Genomic DNA, 16,783 nt, shown 5'->3' with positions numbered 1-16,783 from the left:
CCCATCTCGGCCTCCCAAAGTGCTGGGATTACAGGCTTGAGCCACCGCGCCCGGCCTCAAATCAATCTGTTTACTACTGATGGCCAGTGGGTTGTTTCCAGTATCTTGCTATTATTACTTATTTTTATTTTTATTTTTTTGAGACGGAGTCTCACTCTGTCACCCAGGCTGGAATGCAGTGGCGTGATCTCGGCTCACTGCAAGCTCCACCTCCCGGGTTCACACCATTCTCCCACCTCAGCCTCCCGAGTAGCTGGGACTACACAGGCACCCGCCACCGTCTTGCTATTATTAATAGAAACATAACTGTAAGGCCAGGGCATGGTGGCTCATGTCTGTAATCCCAGCACTTTGGGAGGCTGAAGTGGGAAGATTACTTGAGCCCAGGAGTTCAAGACTAGCCTGGGCAACATAGCAAGACTCCATCTCTGTGGGGAAAAAAAAAAAAAAAAAAAGCACAAAACAACACACCTGTTAAAGGCCCTGACTGTATACTTTTCGTCATGTCATTGGTACCTGCAGGATATGTTCCCGTAAGTGAAGTCGGGCAGAGGGTGAATGCGTCTTGATCTTGACGGGTATCGTCCTGTGCAGTGAGTCCTCATTATTCCAGGATACCAAATTTGCAGAGTCATCTAATCGCGAGTGCTTACTCATAACCCCAAAATCAATAACACACCATGCTATTCCCGTCATTTACGGACACTCACAGGATAGCAAAAAATTTGAGTCACCTGGTACACACATCACCAGCCGCAGTCAAGCAACGCCACGCCCTGCTTTCTTATTATGTCTCTTACTATAAACAAGTGCCCTTTTTGTAATCTAGTTAGTGCCATGTTTTCTACGTTTTCGTGCTTTGTGATTTTGCTGTTTAAAATGTCCCCAGTTTGGCCAGGCATGGTGGCTCACGCCTGTAATCCCAGCACTTTGGGAGGCCAAAGCGGATAGATCACCTGAGGTCAGGAATTTGAGACCAGCCTGGCCAACATGGCGAAACCCTGTCTCTACTAAAAATACAAAAGTAGCCGGGTGTGGTGGTGCATGCCTGTAGTCCCAACTACTTGGGAGGCTGAAGGAGGAGATTCACTTGAATCTGGGAGGTGGAGGTTGCAGTGAGCAAAGATCACGCTACCTGGGCAACAGGTACTCCAGCCTGGGCAACAAGAGCAAAACTCCGTCTCAAAAAAAAAAAATTAATAAAATGTCCCCAGTTTAAGACGGGTGCAGTGGCTCATGCCTGTAATCCCAGCACTTTGGGAGGCTGAGGCGGGTGGATCACCTGAAGTCAGGAATTCGAGACCAGTCTGACCAACACGGCGAAACCCTGTCTCTACTAAAAATACAAAAAAAATGAGCTGGGCGTGGTGGCGGGTACCTGTACTCGGAAGGCTGAGACAGGAGAATCCCTTGAACCTGGGAGGTGGAGGTTACAGTGAGCCGAGATCACACCACTACTGCACTCCAGTCTGGGTGTCAGAGGGAGACTCTGTCTGAAAAAAAAAAAACAGTCCCCAGTTTAGTGCTGAAGTGCTGTCTAACGTTTCTAAACCCAGGAAAGCTGTAATGTGAGACTGGGCGTGGTAGCTCATTCCTGTAACCCCAGCACTTTGGGAGGTCAGGGTGGGAGAATCACTTGAGCCCAGGAGGTCGAGACCAGCCTGAGGAACATGGTGAGATCCTGTCTCGACACATACACACACACACACACGCACACACATGCACACACACACGCACATACAATAAATAGATAAATAAATAAATAAATTTAAAAATTAACTAAGTGTGGTGGCGCCCACCTGGGAGGATCACATGAGCCTGGAAGGTCAAGGCTGCCATGAGTTCTCTTCACACCACTGCACTCCAGCCTGGGCAACAGTGAGACCCTGTCTCAAAAAAACAAAAACAAGAAGGCTGCGATGTGCCTTTCAGAGAAAATACACATATTAGAGAAACTTCATTAAGGCACAAGTTAGGGCGCTGCTGATGTGAGTAAGGCTCAATGTTAGTGAATCAAAAACTATACATTAAATAAGGTGTCTTCAAACAGAAACACACATAAGCCAAAGTTATATATTGGTTGATGAAAGCATTGTGGCCAGAGGCTTTCAGGAACCTAACTTTGTATTTCCCCCAGGAGACATGGCTAATGTCTAAGTATTTGCTAATCCAGTGTTCACAGTCACTTTATAGATTCTGTAATATAGAACACAGCCACCTGGAATAACGACCAATTGCACCGGGAATTTTTTTCTACATGCTAGTGGTGCTTTACTGGGATCTAATTTATGTGCAGTAAAATGCACAAATCTTAAGTGCATAGTTTGATGAGTTTTGACAAATACTACCTGTATAAGCATCACTCAGATCTAGCTAGAGAACACGTCTGTCATCTGAGAAGGCTCTCTCATAGCCTTTCCCAGACATTCCTGCATCCCTCCCTTGAAGTGGCCACATGTCGGATTTTTTTCCCCCACTATAAATCAGTTCCGGATGTTCTAGATTTTTTTTTTTTTTTTTTTTTTTTTTTTTAGACGGAGTCTTGCTCTGTCGCCCAAACTGGAGTGCAGAGAGGCGATCTCGGCTCACCGCAACCTCTGCCTCCCGGGTTCAAGAGATTCTCCTGCCTCAGCCTCCCAAGTAGCTGGGACTACAACAGGTGCCCACCACCTCGCCCAGCTAATTTTTTGTATTTTTAGTAGAGACGGGGTTTCACCATGTTAGCCAGGATGGTCTTGATCTCCTGACCTAGTGATCCACCTGCCTTGGCCTCCCAAAGTGCTGGGATTATAGGCATGAGCCACCCTGCCGGGCCGATGTTCTAGATCTTTATACAAGTGGACTCATGCTTCCTTTGCTCAGCATGATCCATTTAAGACTCATTTGTGTTGTTGGATGTAGAAGTCCTTCATTCCCTTTTACTGCCAAGCTGTATTCTGTTGTGTGGATGTAACAATGTATCCATTTACCTGTTGATGGCTGTCTGTGCTGTTTACATTTAGGGGCTTTTATGAATAAGACTGCTGTAAAAATTTTTGTACAGGTGCTTTTGTAGATATACTTTTCACCTCTCTTGAGTTAATACCTTGGCATGACATTTGTTGGGTCATAGAGTTGGTATATGTTTAACTTTACTTAATCCAGGCTTTAATTCTCTCCTCTGGGGCAAGATGTCTAGGAGAAGGCCATTCCAGGGATGTTTGGCAGCTGAGATTGTCAGGCCAGTAGGTCAGTGTCCCTCTGATACTCTCTCTCTCTCTTTTTTTTTTTTTCCCTGAGTGTGTTTGCTAAGGAACCTCTGATTCTCTTGACCTTCCCCTCAGGAATGCATAATGGCTGCTGCGGCACCGGTCATTGTCATTATATTCATAGCAGTCTTTCAAGCAAAAAGAAGGAGCAGGAGCAAACAGTCTTCCCAAGACAAGATTCTGCCTTTTTAGCCAAATGTGAAAACTTTCCCATATCCATTCTGAGCCGCAAGGGGGTCCGAGGAAGAAAGTTTATGGCCAAGGAGCAGGGATCTTCACTCACTATGGTCCGTCCTCTGTTGACCAGGATGCTGGTGTTGGAAGTGTTTACCAGACCCTGGGCAACTTTTAAATTAGCCCTCCTGAGCCTCAGAGAACACTTGGTGGGACTACTTGGTCAGGGGCCTGGACCTTGACCAGGAGCTGGTGGCTTGTGTTTGATACAAGAACAAGAGGAACCCTAGAAGGAAAATTAAAGAGACAGAAGCTTCTGGGCCGGGCGTGGTGGTTCATGCCTGTAATCCCAACACTTTGCGGGAGGCTGAGGCGGGCAGATCACTTGAGGTCAGGAGTTCGCCAGGCGTGGTGGCGGGTGCCTGTGATCCCAGTGACTTGGGCGGCTGAGGCGGGAGGATCGCTTGAGCCCGGGATGCAGAGTTTGCAGTGAGCTGAAATCATGCCACTGCACTCCAGCCTGGGTGACAGAATGAGACTTCGTCTCAAAAAAAAAAAAAAAAAAAAAAAAGAAGCTACTAGAACAGTGGTTCACAGAGTGTGGTCTGTGCCAGCAGCATCAGCATCACCTGGGAACTCGTTAGAAATGCAGAGTCTCAGGCCGCACCGGGACCTGCTGATTCCCAGATTCCCAAATCTGTATTAGGAGCCAGTGGTCTACAAACCCATGTGCACGTCTTGGGGAACGTTTGTTTCCCCTTTGCTTCTCTTAGCTGCATGTTCTTCCCTGAATGCGAAGCCTGCTTCATCGCCTGATGACCTGTGTCCGGTGAACATAATCATTTCTTTTGTATTCCCGTCACCCACCCCGCATGCCTGTGCTTCACCCTCTCCCAGGGTTTTTCCTGTTTCTCATAAGCCAGCATTGAGAAAAATCCAAACCCTTTTGAGATACCTGGTTTTCTTGGCAAGGCTGCAGCTTTATAGCTGTATTTAGAACAGCGTCAAATGGTAAAAAGGGAAAAGAGAAGACACACAAAACGTTTCTAGTTTGTAACTACCTGTATAAAATAGGCTTTTAGGGGCTAGACATCAGTCGCTTTATGAGCAATCTAAGCTTCATGGGGCCCACTTTATTTGGTTAAACTAATTCAATGATTTTAGAGCTCTAAAGGTCACTAAAAATAAAGATGGCGTAGATTTTAATTGCTCTTCAAATTGCTCTTTCTCTGTCTTTCCCAACAGGGGTGGAGGTGGGTGAAGAATCAACATTTTCTTCCCGTTTTCCTTTTCTAGCTTTGAAATAGACACATCATGCAAGAGGCTACATATCCAGGATCCGGCCAGCTCTTACAGGGCTTTTGCATGCAATTGAAAATGGTGCTTGTCTAAGAGGGCATGACTCTGTGGTGGGTCGTTTGTATGAAATGAGAAAGGGGACTCCTTTCTCCATGTGGATGCTACCCTTCTCTGGGGCTCATAGGTGTGAGCAGAACCTGGACTGGACTTGATGCCCCACTTGCCCCTTTGGATTCCTTTGTGCAGTGAACAACCTGTGCAGCTGTACATGGTGGTGCATACACACACACACACACACACACACACACATTTTCTTCTCTTTTCTTTTTCTTTTTTGAGACAGGGTCTCCTTCTGTCACCCAGGCTGTAATGCAGTGGCATGATCATGGCTCCCTGCAGCCTCAACCTCCCAGGCTCAAGCAATCCTCACACCTCAGCTACCCAAGTAGCTGGGACCACAGGTGCACACTAGCACACCTGGCTAATTTGTAAAATTTTTTGTAGAGATGGGGTCTCACTGTGTTGCCCAGGCTACATATATATGTTCTATACTCAGTACATATTATATGCCTCTCTGTCTTGGAAACTTACGTGTACATTAGTTTCCCATTGTTGCCATAACAAATACTACAGATGCGGGATCTTAAAACCGAAAGCTATTCTCGTATAGTTCCAGAGGCCCTAAGTCCAAAATCAGGGTGTTAGCAAGGCCACTGGGGTGGTCAGAGCTGTGCTCCCTTGGGAGGCTCTAGGGAGGAGCCTAGAGCCTTCTTCGCCTGGTCCAGCCCCTGGAGCTCTAGGTGGTCCTTGGCTCGTAGCCACGTGACACTGAGCTTTGCCTCCTTCTTCACATGGCCTTCTGCTCTTCTGTGACTTCTCCTTTGCTGTTAAGAGGACATTTATCATGGGATTTTGAGCCTACCCAGATAATCCAGGACAGTCTCATTTCAAAATTGTTAATCTAATTATATCTACAAAGACCCTTTTTTCCAAATAAGGATGGCCACATCCACAGGTTCTAGGATGTTTACATATTTTTTTGTGGTGGGGGCCACCATTCAACTCACTACAAACACCTTGGAAATACATCCTAAGAGCTTAACTTCTTGGCATCATAGCATGTTAAGTCCATGTACCAGGTAAACACATCACCTCATTTGTCTCTCTGAGCAAGGTGCACGGGAATGACTCATTCGAGGCATTTCAGGACAACGAAAGGGGTAGAGGACCTGGCCTGGGTGACTGGCGGAGGTGGGGAACCTGTCACAGTACACCCCTGCTACTGGGGGGGAGGGGGAGATGGCCAGGCTGGCACCCATCATGTAGTTCCCATGGGCTTAGGAGTCTCAGCTGGGTTCAAGTTCTCGCTCTTGGGTGACCTTGGACAAGTACCCAACCCTCTGGCCTCAGTCTCCTCATCTGTGTAATGGGCATGAGGATAATGGCATCTGCTTTATAGGGTTGCTGTGAGAATGAAATGAAGTAAGATGAAGCATTTAGTAAGCACTCAGCAAACTTGGTGGGGGTGACGAAGATGATGAAGTCAGAGGTGGCCATAGTCAAGGGCTCGTGGGACAGAATCTGACCCAGTCAAACACCCAGACTCCCAAACACCAGGGCTCGTAGCCACGTGGCCCAGGCAGAGGTTGGACTCATAGTTCGGGCAGGTCTAGCCGGTGGCCAGTGAGGAAGGGGGTTGGCTGGGAGGAGCAGAGGCCAGAGGGAGCCGGGCCTGGGAGGAGGGCTTTCTATGGTCGTTTGGACATGGCATCTCGGTGTCCAGCGCAGGGAAGGCATATAGGAGGAGCCAAGGCTGCTTGGGCAACATTTATTTACTAATCGGTAGGGAAGCTTTTGAGTATTTTAATAGCAGGAGCAGCCAGATGTGAATAAGCCAAATGTGAACCCAGGCTGGGTGATGAAGAAACGGTAGGGCCTAGATTTGGGCCAGAATAGTGGTCATGGACAGGAGGGTACTGATTGGAGAGATTTGGGAGGTGGGAGGGATACAACTTGGATGAGTCAGGTGTGGGGTTAAACTTGGTGCCTAGTCCCCAGAGAGCTGTATCAGTGAGCTGTCACTATATAACACACAGCCCTGGCCGGGCACAGTGACTCATGTCTGTAATCCCAGCACTTTGGGAGGTCAGATGGGAGGATCACTTGAGCCCAGGCATTTGAGACCTGCCTGGGCTGCATAGTTAATTTTTCTACAAAAAATTAACCAGGCGTGGTGGCGTGCGCCTGTAGTCCCAGCTCTTCAGGAAGCTAAGGTGGGAGGATCCCTGGAGCCCAGGAAGTCAAGGCTGCAGTGAGCTGTGATCGCACCACTGCAGTCCATCCTGGGCAACAGACCGAAACCCTGTCTTAGAAAATCAAAACAATAATAAACAGAGAAAGGAAAACCATGATCCCAACGGTTAGAATTTGGACTGGGTGTAGCTAAGTGCTTCTGGCCTGGGCTGGGTGTCTGTAGTCAGCTGTTGGGCAGCTGGTGACTCTGCGTCTAGGGCTTGGCTGGCTGTTGGCTGGGGTGATGGGGTGATGGGCACGTGGCTCTCATCCTCTTGCAGGCCAGCCTGGGCTTCTTCACCTGGCAGCTGGGCAAAGAGTGGAAGTCTGCCAGGCTCAGAATCACACACCGTCGGCCAGGCGCGGTGGCTCATGCCTATAATCCCAGCACTTTGGGAGGCCAAGGTGGGTGGATAATAAGGTCAGGAGTTCGAGACCAGCCTGACCAACATGGTGAAACCCCATCTCTACTAAAAATACAAAAATTAGGTGGTTGTGGTGGCATGCACCTGTAATCCTAGCTAATCAGGAGGCTGAAGCAGGAGAATCGCTTGAACGCAGGAGGTGGAGGTTGCAGTGAGCTGAGATTGTGCCACTGCACTCCAGCCTGAGCGACAAAGCAAGACGCCATCTCAAAAAAAGAATCACACACCATCACTTTCACCACATGCTGTTGGCCAGAGCAAGTCAAGAAGCCAGCCCAGGGTCAAGGATTGAAGTCATAGATCCTACTTCTTAATAGGAGGAGCTACAAAGAGTGTGGGGCAGGGGAGGAGAATTTCTGGCCACTTTGCGATCAACCATAGTGGCCTTTGTTTCAGATCCCTTTTCCACCAGCCCTCTCCTATTTCGTTTGACCTCTCTTCTTTTTTTTGAGACAGAGTCTCGCTCTGTCTCCCAGGCTGGAGTGCAGTGGCTGGATCTCGGCTCACTGCAAGCTCCGCCTCCTGGGTTTACGCCATTCTCCTGCCTCAGCCTCCCGAGTAGCAGCCTCTCTTCTTAATCAGTGACCCACAAAGAGCAGCCCTTGACCCATGTAAGAGGCCTTGCCGTGGGCTGCAAAGATAATCCAGAAATGAAAGCTCTTTTGCATCAGGTTGTATTTGTCTGCAAATAATGGGAAACCAAATAATGGCTTAAACCATAAGGATTAACAAGTTTGGAGGCGGGCAGCCCATGAAAAGTTATTAATACAGTCAGGCTGGTGCGGTGGCTCATGCCTGAAATCCCAGTACTTTGGGAGGCCGAGGTGGGCGGATCACTAGAGGTCAGGAGTTTGAGACCAGCCTAGCTAACATGGTGAACCTCGTCTCTACTAAAAATACAAAAAGTAGCCGGGCATGGTGGTGGGCGCCTCTAATCCCAGCTACACAGGAAGCTGAGGCAGGAGAGTCACTTGAACCTGGGAGGCGGAGGTGGCAGTGAGCCAAAATCGCGCCACTGCACTCCAGCCTGGGCGACAGAGCGAGACTCTGTCTCAAAAGAAAAAAAAGGAACACGGTCTTTTTGTCAACTCCCATCAACCATCCTCTGCTGGTGGGCTTTTCAGCCTCAGGTTTGTTGCCTCATGGTTGCAGAATGGCTGCCACAGCTCTAGTCATCTCAACTGTATTCAAAACTGGAAGCAGGAGCAAAATACTATCTTTCTGGAAAACTCTGTCTTTGTATTCTGGAAGAAAAACTTTCCCTGAATCTTCCCTGAAAGTCTCACTGAGCAGAACCTGTCTGTACACTTCGGTTTTTACTATTTGCAGAACTGTGTTTACTCTAACTGAAAGAAAGGCTGGGAAAGTGAATGTCTGATAAAGGAGGTGGGAGTGCCGCTGGCTTAGTTCAATTATTTTAAGGCTATTTTGACCACAACTGACAGTCCAAAATATGTTTCTGTGTGTTGCAGTACACACACACACACACACACACATTATTGAAACCAATTTCTCAAATACTCACTCTTACTATGCATAGTACGCGTTAATATCTTCTATTCCTTTCCATTCCATTCCATTCGTTTCCATGCTGTTTAATTATTTAAAGCAGTTCCTGGTCACAACCTGCTAATTTGATTTCACAACCTTCAAAGGCGTGACCCAGAGTTTGAGAGACTGGCCTAGAACAGTCTTTGTTTACATCTTAGCGTTGGCAAGTGTTACCCTGCACAGAGTCAGGCTTCTGTGAGCAGAGGAGGAGAGGTGGGGAAATGGTGTTTTAAAAAGCAACGGATAGACTTTGCCACATCATCTGCACTTCCTGATATCGTTCTGGAGACTTTTTATTACTGGCAGGCAACCTGAGGGTTACTCCAGTTTGTATTGGGAAATTAAAATCCGCCTGTTTGTGGAGCTTAGCCGGCCCTTTTAATTCCGTACCCTGCTAGCAGCCTGGCTTCTGCACAGCTCCTGATGACAGGGCAAAACTCCGATTGCATTACAAGTGGAGGAGAAATTCACACAATTTTCTGGAAGGACACTGTGTCATTGTTGCGTCATGGCTGTTCTCTGGAGCTGGTTGTGGTTTTCAGGCCCGGCCTTTCCTGCTTTTTATAGCGTGGTGGTGAAGAGTGAGGTCTTCAGAATCACAGGGTCTGAGTTCAAATTCTGGTGCCATGGTATGACCTGGGGCAAGTGTCCCGAACACCTCCGAGTCTCCTTTTCCTGTGAGATGTGCGTCAGCAGTGCTTCCGTGGGGATGGGGAGGGATCAGTGGATATGGAGTGAGCACAGGGGCTGGTACCCAGAAGCACTCAGGCAGTGCGGGCTCTTTGGGGTGTGCCAGGCAGCTTCAGCTGCATGATGCCGCAGTGACGAGTGAGCCCGGGTTGCAATGGCTCCCGGTGGCAGAGGCTGACTTCTCACTCTTGTGTGTGCCCGTGGTGGGTTGGCTGTAGCTCTGTCCACATGTCCGCCCGGTTCTGGGACTCAGGGGAACTATGTGATGGCTCCCAAAGCTTCTGCCCCCCACCCCCCTGCCCCACCCCGCAACCTCAGTCACTGCTTCCAAAGTTTCTGATTGTGGGGGGTAGGAGAGGGGTCTCCAGCACCCTCCCTGGCTGAGAACCACCGGCCGTGCTCCCCAAGCCAGAATGGGGTCTGCTTCTGCCCTTTTGCTGTCCTTAGCAACCCCCCACCAGACACACAGTAGGTGCCTACTAAATGTACATTTCAGCAGGTTGCCTCTTGAACAAATGAAAGGATTTGTTTAATTTCCTCTGCACATTCATTCATTCATCCCACAGATATTTGTTGAGCTCCTACTGTATGCCACATACCAGGCCAGTCCCAAGGATCTTGCAGGGGACAAACCAAGCAAAGTTTCCTGTCCTGGGGGACATTTTGGTGGAGGAGACACACAGTAAACAACCAAACCATCAGACAGATGTATGATATTTGATGTTAAAGTTTTGTTTTTGTTTTTGTTTTGGATACGGGGTCTTGCTCTGTTGCCCAGGCTGGAGTGCAGTGGCACGATCACGGCTCGCTGCAGCCTAGAACTCCTGGGTTCAAGCAATTCTCCTGCCTTGGTCTCCCGAGTAGCTGGGATTACAGGTGTGCAACACCATGTCTGGCTGATTTTTTTGTTTTTTTAATCTTCATGTGTGTCTTGAAAGGCTTCCTCTGCCTGTTGGGTTGAGAGCAACAAGACACCTAGCTGGCCTGGTGTGGGTGCACACAGTGCAGGTACCGCAGCACCCCCAAAACCGCTCTCTTCCACTGCATTTATCTCATCTGCAAAATGGGGGTAATAGCAGGTGTTTGGAAGGATTCAAAGAATCCCGGTACCTGGCTAAAGCAGGGGATCTATTAACCGTTCCAAATACACACATAGGCCACGTGTGGCAAACAGCACCAAAGTGGGGCCAGGGACTTCCGTCCAGACTCACTGGGCTGTGGCCCAAAAGTTCTGGGAGTTGCCCCACTAGATAGCATCAACAGTGGCAGTTAAAATGATTGTGACTAGCATGCACACCGCTTACAGAGTGCTTTAGGACATGGATTAAAGATGTTCCTATTTAACAGTCCCATGGAGGACGTAGTGTTATCCTCCCCTATTTTCCAGATGGGGAAACTGAGGCACAGAGGGGATGAGTAACTTGTCTTAGGGTACATGGCTGGGAATGGGAAGTGGCAGCCCAGGGATGGGAGCCTCAGAATTGGCAAGATGCACTTGATTCCTGCTGTGAGCGTGCGCAGGCAGCAACCCCAGCCCCTCACCCAATTTCTTTCTTTTTTTTTTTTTTGGAGCTCTGTCGTCCAGGCTGGAGTGCAGTGGTGCAATCTCAGCTCACTGCAGCCTCTGCCTCCTGGGTTCAAGAAATTCGTCTACCTCAGCCTGCTGAGTAGCTGGGATTACAGGTGTGTGCCACCATGCCCAGCTAAGTTTTGTACTTTAGTAGAGACAAGGTTTCACCATGTTGACCAGGCTGGTCTTGAACTCCTGACCTCAGTTGACCTGCCCACCCCGGCCTCCCAAAGTGCTGGCATTACAGGTGTGAGCCACCATGCCTGGCCTTCTTTTCTTTTTGAGATGGAGTCTCACTGTGTCGCCCAGGCTGGGGAGCAGTGGTGCGATCTTGGTTCACCACAGCCTCGGCCTCTCTAGCTCAAGCGATTCTCCCACCTCAGCCTCCCGAGTAGCTTGGAACACAGGGGCCCACCACCACCCCCGGCCAATTTTAAATTTTTTGGTAGAGATGAGGTCTTGCTGTGTTGCCCAGGCTGGTTCTCCAACTCCTGAGCTTAAGCCATCCTCCTGCCTCAGCCTCCCTGCCTCGGCTAGGATTACAGGTGTGAGCTACCCACGCCTCCCTCCTTTTTCGTTTTTTGAAGTGACATTTTCCTGTGTTGAAACACAGAAACCCGAGCTGTTAAATTCTGAACACTCACATAACCACAGCTTAGTCACAACACGGAACGTGTCCCTCTCCCCAGGACATTCCCGTTCATGTCTTTAATGTTGTCATTGGAATGAAAGCACACAAATACAGAATCCGCAGAGAGAGCTCTCCAGCCTCCACTTCGAAATTCAACCTCGGGACTGGTTTGCAGAAGCCCCGCGGGAGCTGCACCCCCTCCTGTCTCTAATTCTGCTGGTAGGTAGGTCGTGCACAGAGCTTGGGCCACACCTACCAGAGCCAGGGAGGAGGCATGAACAGACGTGAACCCTTCGTCTTGGGAGCTCATGCACACCTCCAGGCCAGGAGCAGGGCACCCGCATTCCAGAGGACCCGCATTCCAGAGGAAAAGAATCCTGTGTTCCAGGGTCTTGCGACATCTGCTTTCTAGATCTTTCTGGGATCAGGACCTGAGAGGAAGAGAGAAAGCCACTTGCCATTCCTGTTCCTTCCTCCCTCTTCCATGCCAGTCCCTTTATCTCCTTTTCCAATCTGAAGCATCCCAGGCATTCATAAAATGATAACAGAGACGCATACCCCCGTCACCCAGCCCCGCAATAGTGCCTGAACATTCTGCTGTATTTGTTTCAGATCCTACGAGAGAAGTAGCAGGAGATGGTCGCCTGTGGGGTACTGGTTAAGGGCGAGGCCTCTGCAGTGAGCCTACCTGGGCTCAAATCCTAGCCTGGGCAGGGCGCGGTGGCTCACACCTATAATCCCAGCACTTTGGGAGGCCAAGGAGGCGGATCACCTGAGGTCAGGAGTTCAGACCAGCCTGGCTGACATAGTGAAACTGTCTCTACTAAAAATATAAAAAATTAGCTGGGCATGGTGGTGCATGCCTGTAACCTCAGCCACTCGGGAGGCTGAGGTAGGAGAATCACTTGAACCCGGGAAGCAGAGGTTGCAGTGAGCCGAGATCGTGTCATTGCACTCCAGTATGGGCAACAAGAGCCAACAACAACAACAAAAAAAAAAATCCCAGCCTGACCCCTTATCAGCTACAGGATCTCGGCCAGATGACTAACCTCTCTGAACCTATTTCCTCATCTACTGTGTAGCGATCACAGAAGCACCTGCCTCTGGGGTTTTAGGGAAGGCGAATGAGTTGTACATGCGGGGTACCTAAACCAGCACCCAGCACATAGGAGGCCCGCAATCAGTGGTTTTATTATTGTCACAGTCGGTCCTCGTTCTTCACAGATCCCGTATTTGCGAATTCACCTACTTGCGAAAATTGGTAACCCCAAAACGGTGCTGGTCATTTGCAGAAGTGGGTAGAGTGGCCAGAAAAGTTGAGCTGCCTGACATGCAGGTTCCCAGCTGAGGTCGGGCCCAGCAGCACTCTGATGTCTTGTTTCAGCTCAGATTGCAAAGCAGTGTCCTTTTTGCAGTCGATTTAGTGCCACAGTTCACAGTTTTCATATCTTTGTGAATCTTTTTTTTTTTTTTTTTTTTTGAGACGGAGTCTCGCTCTGTCACCCAGGCTGGAGTGCAAGTGGCGCGATCTCGGCTCACTGCAAGCAGCTCCGCCTCCTGTGTTCAAGTGGTTTTCGTCCCGAGTAGGCGCGACTACAGGCACCCGCCACCATGCCTGGCTAATTTTTTCTATTTTTAGTAGAGACTAAAGGGTTTTGCCATGTTGGCCAGGCTGGTCTCGAACTCCTGGCCTCAAGTGATTTGCCCGCCTCAGCATCCCAAAGTGCCAGGATACAGGCATGAGCCACTGTGCCCGACTGTCTTTGTGCTTCTTATTGGTGATTTCTCTGTTTAAAATGGCTCCTAGGCCAGATGCGGTGGCTCACTCCTGTAATCCCCACACTTTGGGAGGCCAAGGTGGGTGGATCACTTCAAGTCAGGAGTTTGAGACCAGCCTGGCCAATATGGTGAAACCCTGTCTCTACTTAGCCGGGTGCAGTGGCACACGCCTGTATCCCAGCTACTCGGGAGGCTGAGGCGGGAGAATCGCTTGCACCCAGGAGACGGAGGTTGCAGTGAGCCAAGATTGCATCACTGCACTCCAGCCTGGGTGACAGAGCGAGACTCTGTGAGTCTCGCTTGCTCCGACAGAGCAAGACTCACAAAAAATACAAATAAATAAAATAAAATGACTCCAAGCAGGGTGTAGAAATCTAGTGTTCCTAAGGGCAGTGAGGCTGTGATGTGCCTTCTGGAGAAAATACCTGTGTTAGAGAAGCTTCCTTCAGGTAGGAGTTATAGTCCTGTTGGCCGTGAGTTCAATGTGAATGAATCAACAATACAGATTAAATAAGATGTCTTCAGACAGAAACGCATATAAGTCAAGGTGATGTATTGATTGATGGGCGAAAATACTGTGGCCAGAGCCTGGCAGGAACCTAGCCTTGTATTTTCCCCAGGAGCAGCGGCTCGGTGTTCACGGTGACTTTCTAGAACCTCACTACTGCAAATAGCAAGAATTGGCTGCATTTTGTTAGACTGAAGTACCAGTAAATGACATAGTATAATGTTATGTGCTATAGTGTATGTGCTACACATATGTAGTATATATACGGGATAATAGTATGTGTAGCGTGGTTTTGTTCGATTTAATTTTTTTATTTTTATTTTATTTTATTTTTATTTTTGAGAGGGAGTCTCACTCTGTCGCCCAGGCTGGAGTGCAGTGGCGCAGTCTCGGCTCACTGCAAGCTCCGCCTCCCGAGTTCACGCCATTCTCCTGCCTCAGCTTCCCGAGTAGCTGGGACTACAGGTGCCCGCCACCACGCCTGGCTACTTTTTTGTATTTTTAGTAGAGACAGGGTTTCACTGTGTTACCCAGGATGGTCTTGATCTCCTGACCTCGTGATCCACCTGTCTCGGCCTCCCAAAGTGCTGGGATTACAGGGGTGAGCCACTGCGCCCACCAGATTTTTTTATTTTTGAGAGAGGGTCTCATTGTCGCCCAGGCTGGAGTGTAGTGCCACTATCCTAGCTCACAGCATCCTTGACCTCCTGGGCTCAAGCAATCCTCCTGCCTCAGCCTCTCGAGTAACTGGAACTATAGGCAAGCAACCATGCCCAGCCAAAAAAATTTCTTTTTGTGGAGACAAGATCTTGCTGTGTTGCCTAGCCAGGTTGGTCTTGAACTCCTGGGCTACAGTGATCCTCCTGCTTCAGCCTCCACAAGTGCTGGATTTACAGTCGTGAGCCATTGCGCCAGCTATTTTGTGTGATTTTAAACTTTTTAAGCTTCTCTTGCATGTCACCTTTTCAGCCTCCCGTCTCTGTTCCGTCCCCCTCCTTTGTCCATCCCTCTCCCACCTACCTCCCATAGCTCTGTCCATCTCTGACCACGTCTTTTTCCTTTTCACTGACTTTCTCACTCACTGTCTGCCTCTCATTTTCTCCACAGCTGGCCCCCAAGAGGACCCTTTCCAAGTCCCCAGCTGGGGGCCCCGCGTAGACCTGGAGTGGACACGCCCCTCCTTCCCTTCATGATTCGTTTGTAGCGCAGGTAACCAGCGAAGCATCTCTGTTATTACTGGAGGGGCAACCGTCTCTCATTCCACCTCCCTAGCACCACCTTGGCCCCTGGATGAGGAAGGAGCATTCCTTCCTGGAAGAGCCTGGCTAAGCAATATCTCCAGCTCTTTCTTCTCCCACCTGGGCCCCCTGGATCATCTGGGCCATCACCCTGCCTCTGCATTAGCGCAGGCAAAATCGTTCTCCCTGCCCCTTTCCCCTTTTCTCCAGATTCTTTGCAGACCATGCCTTTGCGTGCCTTCTATGAGCGGGCTGGGGAGGGAAGGGGCTCATAGGTCATGGATCTGGTGACACAGCGGGAGGAAGCCTGGTGGGGCTGGGATATGGAGCAGGTGAGAGCACGTCCTCACCGCTTCCTAAGGCAGCAAGAGCCCTGGAGGAGCCTCCCTGGGGACAGTCCCCACAGCCAACCCCTGAGAGGGAGAGTAATTGGCATGTGGGGCTCTGGGGATGCATGTGTATCTGTCTGTGCTGCAGGGAGGGGGATCCGTGAACCCTGGAAAAGTATGTGTCACATTTCTTACCCACATGCATGTTTTGGCGTGAAACATGCATGTGTCGTCAGATTTTTCACAGTATGATTCAGCAAATACCCCCCAACCTACGGTGGGAGGTCCCTGGCCAGGGCTCTTCATTATGTCACTGAGCACTGGGGATGGAGGACTCGGGGGTGACACTGGGGAGGCCCCTGTTAGGGAAGTTCAGAGTATGCTGTCAGGGTGAGGGACTGTGCACCAGCCGAGGGTTCATGTAAGATTTTATATGTGAGGTTTTTGGGTGGGGATGGTGACCCATGGCAGTCGTCACGTCATCAGTGAGGTTTGGGACCCCCTACCCTGACGAAAAAAGAGGGTAAGGGAACTCCACAGTCCTGAGCTGTAAATTCCCACCATTCAGAAATCAGGTCTTCTTTTCCATTGTGTATTGTATGTGTCGTTGGGAGGAGAGGGGGGCAGAGGGTACAGGAAGCGACGAAGGGATGAGTGACTGGAAGGATGGGTCTGTGTGGATATTTGACAGAAGGGAAGGAGGGGTGTTTGGATGGAAGCTTGGAAGGATGGAGGGATGGGTAGGTAGATGATGGAAGGATGGAGGGATGGTTAGGTAGATGGATGGAGGATGAAGGGATGGGGAGGTAGATGGGTGGAAGGATGGAGGGATGGGTGGGTAGATGGATGGAAGGATGGAGGGATGGGTGGGTAGATGGATGGAAGGATGGAGGGGTGGGTGGGTAGAGTGGAAGAGAAGGATGGAGGGATGGGTAGGTGGATGGAAGGATAGAGAGATGGGTAGGTAGATGGATGGAAGGATGGAGGGATGGGTAGGTAGATGCATGGAAGGATAGAGGGATGGGTAGATGGATGGATGAAGGGATGGA

General features: G+C 49.7%; 1 protein-coding gene across 1 annotated transcript in view; it reads left to right on the top strand.

The window, feature by feature from the left end:
* BICRA (BRD4 interacting chromatin remodeling complex associated protein) overlaps positions 1-16,783 on the top strand; it is a 99,883-nt gene that overhangs the window by 50,405 nt on the left and 32,695 nt on the right. The window contains 1 exon segment of the mRNA XM_017888868.1: positions 15,275-15,376. The gene's annotated coding sequence lies outside the window, so the exon portion shown is untranslated.

The sequence above is a fragment of the Rhinopithecus bieti genome, unplaced genomic scaffold, assembly GCF_001698545.2.
Source record: "Rhinopithecus bieti isolate Rb0 unplaced genomic scaffold, ASM169854v2 scaffold_574, whole genome shotgun sequence".
In the NCBI taxonomy this organism is placed as follows: domain Eukaryota; kingdom Metazoa; phylum Chordata; class Mammalia; order Primates; family Cercopithecidae; genus Rhinopithecus; species Rhinopithecus bieti.
Note: the sequence above shows the minus strand (reverse complement) of the source record. Positions and strands in the feature narration are given on the sequence as shown.